The following is a 9,322-nucleotide window of genomic DNA, read 5'->3' as shown; positions in this document are numbered from 1 at the left end:
TTGTTAAAATTATACACAAATAGAAGGCAAATCTCTAATCTTTAGAGGTTTAAATTTGACAGTGAATATCTATTTACCTTTGACTTTGTCTCATTTCTTTAAACTTAATAACTGAATAAATATTTAAAAATTCTTAATTATTAAAGCAAGCTTCCTAGCTGCACTGACAGGCTACATAAAAACTTCACCCCACTAATCCCATCAACACTAAAGTTACTGCAGTCAAGTTCATTTTATAAGCATTAATTAAATTTGTCATCACAATACCACTTTATTACAATGACAGACAATGAGTCATTTCACTTCTAGAAAAATTACACTGAAATTTTCTTTGGAAAATTTTAGTAGTGGGATAAAATTTTTAAACATTCAAAAATGTATACTTAAACAGAACAAAATATCCAGGATGCTATATAAATAAAAATAATAAAATGTATCAGTAAACAGGGTATGACCTTAGTCTATAAGTGATATTATCCACATCAATTTTTAAGTTTCAAAATATCATTAAGAGGATACTGGTTAAAGTTTATCTCTGACATATTTCTAAAAAGCTTATTTTTGAAATTGATTTCAGGTAGTTGTGTTTTCAGTAGCATTTAGAACAATTTAGCACTTGGTAGCAATACTCAGATCGGCACACTGTACTAAAACATAACTGTGTAACATTTTTTAAACTAGCTGCAATTTTCAGTAGCTGTGTTCACCAACCATGCAACAGAATTATAATGTTCTCCTAACCTATATGCATGTCTCATATATACAAGTATTAATGGTTGTTTGGAATATTCTTCACCAACTACAATAGCAGGAGAATCTGCCTGTATTATCTCTATTGGTGTTTGTAAAATGTGAGACAGAGCTCTTAGCTCAAGTTGGCCTCCCCATGCAGCTGTGTTTACAATATCATCACAGTACTTTTCAAACTCTTCTGGAGTATACATATTTCCTGAATTAGGATTCGTTAAAAATGGCAAAAAGTCTTCCACATGACTTTGCATATATTCAGCAGTTTGACTTCTTAAGGCAGCCACAGTCACAGCACAGTCCTGTTCTTTCAATTGATCCTCAATGGCTCTATACATACAGTGGCCATCAGATGGAATCTGTTTAATTTCCAACTCTCTGGCTGCCAATATCTAAGCAAGTTTTTCACTCTCTACATGTCTAGCTCCAGATAAGTTCTCAGTTTCAGCTTCAGCTATCCTTTCCTCCCGCTCCTTTTCCAATGCAGCTTTCTTTTCCTGTCTCTTCTGTGCTTTCGATATCCGAGGAGGCTGATTTTCAAGTGCCAAGTTTGAAATATTAACAGCAACAGAATCTATCTTATTCTCCTTGCAAGTCAGTCTCAATTGCTCCAGTTCCTCTTTATGTTTCTGTTCCATTTCTTTTTCCAACTTAGCAACATCTTCAGTGAGTTGCTTCCTCCTTTTTTTGTCATTCTTGGGAACAGCATTCTTCATGCCCTGAATTTTGGCTTGCAACTCCTTCTTCTCTTTGCTATGCCTTCTCATCAGCTGCTCCTCCTCATCAAGCTCTTCGGTCAAGTCTGATTCCATGACGACCGGGTCGCCAGGCACATGCGTTGGAGCCTAATATTTTTTCTTTAACCAACTCAAACTTCTTTATTAGCGACAGGTGCAAGCACTCCAATGCATGCTGTCTTCCACCACAGCTGAAAGTTCTGGTTATAAGTGAGACAGCAATGCATGTCATGTATTGTCTCCCTTTATTTCTCTTTTACATGTAAGTGAAAGTATCGCACCCACTTTCACTTATGTGTGTAGGCAGGTTCTGTTATTTAAGAACCTCATTGCTCAGTATCAAAGTGGGCTCAACAAAAGTTCAACACCAAGGAGAGGAGATTGGTTCTATGGATGACAACCAACTGTTCCAGACTGGAATCATGTGCTTCAGCAGGAATCAAACTTTCCTTACCCTGACACAAGTCTTCGGATCCAGTATTCCACTTTCCTTGGGTTATTGACCCCACCCCTGGAGTGCAAATGTCACTCAAAGTCCACCTCTGCGCTCTCACACAGGGCCCAAAGATAGTTTAGGGGAGGAAGACCTTTCAGGAATCAGACAAAAGGCATGGAAAAAGCCTGTCCCAAGGAAATCACCAATCATACTGCATCCAATTTCAGAGTGAGTCCCAGACACACCCTTGGCAGCCCCACCAGGACTGAGGAGACCAGCTTTGAGCACCGCTGGGAGAAGGACCAGAGAAAAGAAAGGGGTGCAGGCCCATGGGTGTTGGAAGACCACCCCACACGTCCAGCAATGTGACTTTGGGCAGGGCTCTGCACTTCTCTGTGTAGCCCAAGAATTAGAGCACACAAGGTAAGTGCCTGGCACAAAGCAAAGTGGTGCTGCCATGGCTAAAAGGACCAACCCGCTGCCCTCAGAAACTGAAGTGGCCCTAGAGTCGCACAGGAGCATGAGGACTGACTACTGGCCTGGCAGCCATGCCCCATGCTTGCAGGTCCTGGAACAGTGAGGACCTGGCGGTGCTGCTGCAGCTGCAGGCACACTGGGTTGCCTCCAAAGACACAGGCAAGCCAGCCTCCTCACTCCCCTGCCCTGTGCCTGGGTTTGTGCGGCTCTCACCCTCCTCAGCCCCCAGGGGCCACCTCTGCCAACACCGCCGCCCTCCGCTCACCTCTTGGGTCACTGCAGCCACCCCTATCAAAGCAGTGAGATCTCAGGAGACTTTGCTCCTCCCTGCACTCCTCTGCCCTCACTGCTGCGTGGGGACCTTGGTCTGGAACCAGATTGGGGTGCTCCCCTTTACACTGACCACCTTAGGGGTGCGGTCAGGACTAGCCATTCGAGGCCTTCTATTCCTATCCCTGACCCTGAATCCACTCCCCACCACACCCCATGACCAGGAAGGATTAAAACCCAGGTGCTAGGTGGCTGCATTGGTCTCACCTGGCCAGCTGGGTGTTTGTGCACTTGTGCCTGCCAGGGCCCCTAGCTCAGGTGGGCCACAGTCAAAGTAGTAATCTTAGCGGTGAGAACTTTAATGACTCCCCTTGGGTCCTCACAACTGCCCTAAGAAGATGGTATTACCATCCTCCCTATTCCACAGAGAAAAAATTGGCATGGCAAAGTTAAGCAATGGGCTCCAAGTCACACATCTAGGAAGTGGCAAGAGCCCATGTTGGAATCTGGGGTCCTCTGGTGCCCAAATAAGAGCCCTCTATGACAACCCCCAGGCTCTGTCCCTGCTTGCACCAAGGGCACTGCCTCTTGGTCCCAGAGATACGTAAAAAAAGACATGCCTAGGAGGTCATTTGCTATAATAACCCTGGTCTTGATAAAATTGTTATCAATAAAATGTGTCAGCTTCATTGCACAAATTTCCAAAAGCCTCCCTGTGCCGTTTCTTGGGCAGGACCCAGTAATGGCATACAGGACATAGAATATACATGATGTTAGGGAGAAGACACATGGAACTTCTTCCAGGGGGAATCTTAATAATTGCATCTAAAAAAAAAAGGAGCTAACATTTTTTGAAGGCATATATTCTTCCAGTTCTGGAGATGAAGAAACTAGCATAAATATTCATAGCATAAGTGTTAGTCAGAATCTGAACCTGAGTCTGAGTTTGATACTGTTCCACAGGACAGTATAGGCTACTTCTTCTGGGTCAGCTTCTATAAATTCATGAGCCTTGAAGGTTCAGTTTACCCCTTTGTTGGGGTCTTCCTGGGCTAACGTAGTTTACCTGATAGTTATATCTGTTAGCCAACGCAGGTCCACTCACCCTCCAAGATTGTCTACTCTCCAAGAAATAATTCTGCTATATGATCCTAGAGCATATGGTTTCCCTTCTACATATCAACACAACCCATCCACCAGCTAAATAAGTGGGTAAGGAGGTGAAGTCACATCAAAAGGGTAGCTACCATGTGCCTAGCACAGCTCCAAGTGCTGTCCACTCACTAACTCATTTAGCCAGGCAGTCCTGTGTCAGTTAGTCCCAGGAAACAGAACCAATAGGATATAGATATAGATATGTAAGAAAGAATTCATTTTGGAATCTGGGAAATCTCACAATATGCTGTCTGCAAGCTGGAGAACCAGGGATGTCTGTGACATAGCTCAGTCCCAGTACAAACACCTGAGAAATAGGGGAGATAATAATGTAACTCTCAGTTCAAGAATGAAGGCCTGAGAAACTGGAGAAGCTGTAGGTGCAAGTACCAAGGTCTGAAGATCAGAGAATCTGAAGTTCTGATGTTAAAGGGCAGAAGAAGATGGGTGTCCTGGCTCCAGAAGTGCGAAGAAATTCACCTTTCTTCTGCCTTTCTGTTTTATCTGGGTCTGTAACCAACTGAGGTAAAGGCCTAATTGCAGTCATTTTAGAAAACCCCTCACAGACATGTCCAGAAATAATGTGTTACCAGCTATTTGAGTAGTCCAGTCAATTTGATACCTAAAATTAACCATCATGTATGGAAGTTATTATTTTCCCCATTTTACAGATGAGGAAACTAAAGACCTAAAATGTGAGCAGACTTGCCTAAGGGCACACAGTGATTTGAGGCAGAGTTTGAATACATCAGAGTCAGTCCAGCTCCAAACCTACAAATTGGGCCTCAGTGACTAACAGATTCTTCTCTACCAGGAAAGCCTATAGTTTTATAAAATGGAATGCCTAAAAATCATTTAAAGTTAAAACTCCAGTTTGAGTTACTTATGGTATTTTCTCCATAAGGTATATTTCACTTCAGATTGTACTTCAGATTCTCATCTAAAGTAAGAATATGAATAGATAGTTGGGATGATTACCTGAGTTAATATATGCAAAGTATACGATCAATAAATTACAGCTGTTAGGCACTCAGTAAATTATAGCTATTATGACCATGGGTGACTTTCTGTGATATTTTACTTACTCTTTATCTTCCAATATAAACTCCAAATCATGTTGGAGGATGTGCTCAGATGTTGGGATAAAAGTAGTTTCTAGTTCACTAAAAACAATAATAAATGAACCAAGTGACTCTAGCACTTCCTCCCAATAATGGAATGTAACCACTTCTCCACAGCTCTCTCTTCCAAGTTTCCTGGGGGAGTGGCATCCTGTTTTATAAAGAGCTCCTCTTATATAGGAAAACCCACCCAAATATTTTTAAAGACCATACTCTGGAAGTCAGTCCATAGGCAAACAAACAAACAAACACCCTAAAATGAAGTTTTTAAGAGAATTTTGGCAAGTTTGGGGAGGAATACCACCGTGACATCATGATTAGAGGGAAGCAATGTATAGGAACAATCCTGCCACCACCCTCTGGCATTGGTACTCCAGATTCAGGTTTTTATCCTGACCAAAAGCCTGTGATATGCTCTTGTCAATGGCAAAATTTTTTTGTGGGACAGATGCTCATAGGGGAGATGTGGGCATAGTAAGATGCACAGGGATATTATGGTTTCACAAAAAATGGTGTGATTGTAAGCTGCAAACCCCTAAGAGTTAAAGGGACACACATAGTATGTGGTGTGGTGTAGTTTAAAGGTATAAGTAATTAACACATCATTTAATCCAAGAGAGAGTTTATAAATGCCTCTAGTCATGTTTGCTTAATGTTAATTTATTCAATAAAAACATATTAAGCACTTAAGTGCTAGTTATTGTGTTACTGGCTGCAAATGAGGCAATCAGAATTCATGGTCTCATCACATGGATATCTAGAGGGAGAGAGGTAGTAGTGAAATAATTGAACCAACTAATTAACTCATTTAGTCACTAAATCATTTATTCTGACAGTCCTGAAACCAAAAGATTGAAATACAATGGGATAAATATGGTCAAAAAAAAAAGAGATTATAATCCCCCCACCAATGGCTGCCTGAAAGAGTAGGAGAGAACTTTGATTGCAATGAGTTCTGGAAGATGCATAGGAGCAAACTAAGCATGAGGAAGAGAGGACTGCATTCTAGTGATGAGGATGGAATATATTAGCAAGAAATATAAGCATTGGTAGCAGAGGCAGCCAGCTTCAGGTATGGTGGTTGCAGGGTGGAGGCCTAAAGGAGAAGCAGCACTGAACTGGCAACAGAAGCAGTTGAAGTAAGGGCAGGCTCATGGCACCTGGTACTCCAGGAAAGCAAGGGAGGAGTGATGGTTAGTTCATATGGCCAAGACTCTAGTGTGGTTTGGGGCATTTTTCCTTGAACCTTAGCCTGAACTTCTTCTCTCCAGCCCTACTAATGATTCTGTGGGATGCCTGACATCCTCTAGTGTACTATGCTTTCCACTTAAAGCAAATAGTATTCCTTTCCAAGAATACTGACCTCTCATAACCAAAAGCCCACTACAGCCCAGGATATTTGATGGACGCTTTCTAGAGACAGTGGTATGAGAAACTTCATCTGCTTTAAGAGAGTGCCCTGGACAGATGGGGTGGCACATTCCTGTACTCCCAGTTACTTGGAAGGCTGGGCTAGGAGGATGGCAAGTTTAAAGCTAGCCTATGAAACTTAGTGAGACTATATCTCAATATAAGTGTTTTCTAAAAGGGCTGGGGATGTAGCTAAGTGGTAGAGTGCACATGAAATTTCCTGGTTCAATTCCCATAATGCAAAATGGAGAGAGATGAGAGAGAGAGAGAGAGAGAGAGAGAGAGAGAGAGAGAGAGAGAGAGAGAGAGAGGAACTGCAGGAAGAAAGCATAGTCTACTAAGTTACAGGAAACCTCAGTTGTTATCAGTGGCTTTGTTCATGGGAGCTGGACTTAAGGCAGGCATGCATATTGGAGAAGAAAGCAGAGAAGCTAAAAGATTTTGGGTTATTGATGACATCACCATGTTGCTGTACTAGCTTCAGACACAAAAGGCAATGAACATCCCCTTTCCTTAGCTAATGCATGTGGTTAAACCAACCCCATTTGGCTTCTCTGTTCATTACAGTTCAAACATTCACACTGGCATAGGCATAAAGGCAACATTTTATGGGGGGATAAACATGTATCATCTCTGCAACCTGGAGCCACCCCAATTCCTGTGCAACCTCCTAAAGTAGCCCTCTCCCCATCAGTCCTACTCAGGTAAGCCTGGTCTTGTTCTAAGCACTCCATTTGAGAAAGCACCTTCTTCCTTGGCCTCTCACATCCTTTGATTATATCTTTGATGGGTATAAAGTGGTCTTTTACATGCTCAACTCACACATCTTATAAGTGGCTGAGCTGAAGGTCTGGGCACTATCCAGATTCCAGGCTTTTAACCACCAAGTTTAATGCCATGTATCATATAGCCTCATTAAATTTAAACCAAAACTAAAGACAAAAAAAATAGGGCCCTTAGCCAAAAAAAAAATCCTTAAATTTTACTCCATATTTTCTATCTGGCCTTGAACACACATTGTAAGTATTGCTGTGAAATAAAGTTGATGATGCCAATTTTTTAGAGTCTGGTAGTAATTTGCACTGCTCACCAATGATTTGTGGCTCTCCATCTTCTGGGCACCTGTAGGATTGCACTTCCTGGTCACATGACTAGCCCTGACCAAACAGTGAGCAGGGGAGGAGTTTGTGCCAATGCTGGGCAAAGCACTTAATGTGAGATATGAGCCTGAGTTCTGTTTCTCTGATAGGACAAACAATAATGCTTATGATGGGGGGTTTTTCCATTGAGCACAGTCCTCAACCAATCTAACAAGGTCACATAATGTGAGCAAAACACAGAACTTTTTAGTTTTAAGCCATTAAAATTTTGGGGTTAATAACTATCATAGCATGCTGTAGCCTATTCTGGATGATTCAGCTGACCTTCCATATCCATAATACAATCAGCTGAAGATCAACAACTTCCTTTAAAAAAATTGTTTAAAGGGCTGGGGCAATAGTGGTGGTGTATGTATTCAGGGAAGGCAGGGATAAGGGTGATTTATGCATCTGTGTGTTTGGTGGGATGGCAGTGAGTTTTAGGTCATGCACCTGCTTCCAAATTTGAGAGGTTTTAATGATATCTGTGGTGGAAGGGGTTGTAATGAGTGTGTATCCTGACATGTACATGCCTTAGCAAAGGGTGTGTACACAGGTCTCTGTGGCTCTGTGGTGTGTGTGTGCATCTTTGGCTATAAGGGGTGGCAGGAACACATTGGTAATGGCAAGCCTTTCCTATGTGCACTGACCCTTGCTCCTATTGATCTGGAGCTCCAAAAGTGATTTCTGCTTTCTCATTCTTATCTGACATCTGTCTACATTAGTTGTGGTGGGGGTGGATGTGCTTCTTAGATCCTGGACTGGTGGATGGGAGCCAATCAGGGATGGTTCCTCAGGAGTGTTGGGGGGAGCTTTTCCTCCAAGATGTGAGGTATGGCCATTGTGGTTCAAAGGGACTGACTCTGGAAGGAAACTGCTAGGAATTTCACATTTCCAAGGACAATTGTTGAGAGAGTTGTTTGTCCACCTGTTGCATCCTCCCTTGCATTTTTTCCTCTGCCAAGACAGAGAAAAAGACCCTAAGCACATGTCTCCACAGGACCCTCCAAGCCTGGTGGTGTCCTTGGCCCATATGTGCACATGACTGGCGTTATGGTGTGCATGCCCTGGCAACACCATGAGCTCTATAATTATGATTATTAGTGAAAATTATATTATTGCACCACTGCACCTCAATCATATTAGGAGAGCAGTTAAAAACTGATTGTACAATGATAATTGCTTTAAATTTTCCTGAGGATTTACCCTCATTGTATTCTTTATTTCTTGGCATGACCAAGTGAGTGATCCATCTTTTCAAACTGAATGATCATTTCACATTTCTACTCATGGAGAACTTCCTTCTGATCAGTTTCTACTAGTGGAGAATTTCCTTGATTTTTATTTGTGTGGAAATAAGTAGAAGAAGTTTAATTTTATATATGTTTTCAAATATGCACAGCAAAGTTTTGCCATGTCAACTATTTGGGAAGGCATGTCGGTGGTGTTCATTACACTTGTTTTTACATTCTTCTGAAACCAGCATGCAGCCACAGAACTTTTCTCATTTTGCAAAATTGAAACTCATTTGTTAGACAGTAATCATCAATTTCCCTAATGCCCTAAGAAGCCACCATTCTCCTTTCTGTATTATTTTATTTACTCTGTGTACTGTACTTCATATAAGTAGGATCATACAGTGTGTGTTCTCAAGGTCCATCCCTGCTCTACTATTGGCCAGGATGTCCTTCGTTTTTTAGACCAAATAATATTCCATCATGTGCTACATGTAAAAACATTCTTTCTTGGGATATGAAAAGGAAAAAAAAATTATGGAATGAAATTGACCAAACTATCCTATATACATATATGAAGAGATCACAGTGAGTC

General features: G+C 41.8%; 1 pseudogene; it reads right to left on the bottom strand.

Moving 5' to 3' along the window:
- Nucleotides 1-582: 582 nt before the first annotated feature.
- On the bottom strand, nt 583-1,574 carry LOC143385808 (deubiquitinase OTUD6B pseudogene; annotated as a pseudogene).
- Between the last annotated feature and the right edge of the window lie 7,748 nt (nt 1,575-9,322).

Source organism: Callospermophilus lateralis (assembly GCF_048772815.1).
Source record: "Callospermophilus lateralis isolate mCalLat2 chromosome 8 unlocalized genomic scaffold, mCalLat2.hap1 SUPER_8_unloc_1, whole genome shotgun sequence".
NCBI classification, from domain to species: Eukaryota; Metazoa; Chordata; class Mammalia; order Rodentia; family Sciuridae; genus Callospermophilus; species Callospermophilus lateralis.
Note: the sequence above shows the minus strand (reverse complement) of the source record. Positions and strands in the feature narration are given on the sequence as shown.